This window comes from Acinonyx jubatus, chromosome B1 (assembly GCF_027475565.1).
Source record: "Acinonyx jubatus isolate Ajub_Pintada_27869175 chromosome B1, VMU_Ajub_asm_v1.0, whole genome shotgun sequence".
In the NCBI taxonomy this organism is placed as follows: Eukaryota; Metazoa; Chordata; class Mammalia; order Carnivora; family Felidae; genus Acinonyx; species Acinonyx jubatus.
The window spans coordinates 70334059-70335839 of NC_069382.1; the positions used below are offsets into that span (position 1 = coordinate 70334059).

Genomic DNA, 1781 nt, shown 5'->3' on the forward strand with positions numbered 1-1781 from the left:
AAGTACAGATCAGAGGAAGATACCAATGAGGATGTTAGCTGTGTGTGGCATGCATGTGGCTGATACAAATCTCAAGAGTCTCTTTGTCAATGCAGGTGCCTGCTGCTGCCAGAGGGAAATGGCACTTCTTTTCTCTGCCATCTGAAGCTCACGGTTCAAACTAAATCCTGTGGGTGAGGGATTCTGGGAACTGTAGTTTCCATGCTCCGGCTTGCATCCTTGCATTGCAAGAATACAGGGAGGGGCGGGGCTGATGTTCAGTTTACAAGACTGGCATAACAGCAAAGTTTGAAATAAATTTATTATTGCAAAAACTGCATAAGTGTGTTTTTGTCCTATTAGCTTATGCAATATTTTTGTTATGGGACATTGAATTTGCTCATCCAAGGTATAAATAAACCCACCAGTTTTGAGTTAATTAGCCAGAAGTTCAGGGCATGGAGATGGTGTTAGAAGAAGAGCAGGTTGCCTCTGTCACCGGGCCTCAAAGGCAGAGGAAGTGCTTCCTGGAGCACAGAGGAGGTACAAATCCTGTGAGCACGGCTTTCAGGGGAGACTCTCTTTGAAGCTCTTCCTGAATTCACAGTGGAGAGAACACGGCAGCCCAGAAAGCCAGGTGTGGAGATTGATCCTGTAGAGAAAGGGGTTCATCATGGCGGATGGCCTAAAGCGATTCCTGTATAGAAAATTACCAGGTGTTGAAGGACTCCATGCAATTGTTACGTCAGATAGAGATGGAATTCCTGTTATTTAAGTGGCCAAAAATAAAGCTCCTGAGCATGCCTTGAGACCTGGTTTCTTATCTACCTTTGCCTTTGCAACAGACCAAAGGAGCAAACTTCTTTCAAAAAAATAAAAGTATCATCCAGCAGGTGGTTCAATTCGATCATTAACAGTTGGTTGTGACTTTCATAGCCAGCAGCAATGCCAGTACAGAACTAATTGTCAACTTAGAAAAGGAACTTGCTCCGTTATTTGAAGAATTGGGACAAGTTGTGGAAGTTTCTTAATCTAGCAGTGGTTTTGATGTACGCCCTGTTTTCATCATAACAGACGCAATAGCAATCCAACAATCTTCAGACGACAATAATACTTGAATTTCATGTGCTCAAGAAAGGGCCCCTTTTTCTACCTTACACTAAAGAAAAGAGCCAAAAGATGTAATTTATAGACAGATTAATTGTGTGTGTGTGTGTGTGTGTGTGTGTGTGTGTGTGTGTGTGTGTAGGGTCTTTTCTTATTTAGTGAGATCTGGGGATACCACAGAAATAGTTCAATACATCACAACTCCCATGAAGTTAGTTCAGTCACCAAATATGCACGAGATACTATTCAGTGGGTCAGAATCAAAATGGTGCTTTGATCCACACGGGCCACTAAGTGCTGCTTATTATAGAATATGCCCAGGACTGCAGAATGGAAGCAGACCCTTTTTATTGTGAATAATAACGAGGACACGTTTTTCTTTATATTGTTTTATTTCTTTGCATTGAATGTGAGGAAGACAAAATGGCTTAGTAAAAGTAATAAAATTGGTACAACCACTAGAAAGAAAGGAAGGAAGGAAGAAAGAAAAGGAAAACAGAAAAGAAAAGAAAGAAGAATAAAGGAGAAAAAGAGCAAGCCAGAAGAGAACATTGTGGGGAGATGGGGTTAAGGCTGACAGCAAAGGACAGCTCTATTGCCATCCATGCCCTTTATGAGCTGTTTGGTAAACCAAGACAATCTAAATCATGAAGTGCAATATGAAATTTAATTTATTTCAGATTTATTCATTGATT

General features: G+C 40.9%; 1 pseudogene; it reads left to right on the top strand.

Moving 5' to 3' along the window:
* Positions 1–652: 652 nt before the first annotated feature.
* LOC106982454 (ragulator complex protein LAMTOR3-like) lies at positions 653–1010 on the top strand (annotated as a pseudogene).
* Positions 1011–1781: the final 771 nt, after the last annotated feature.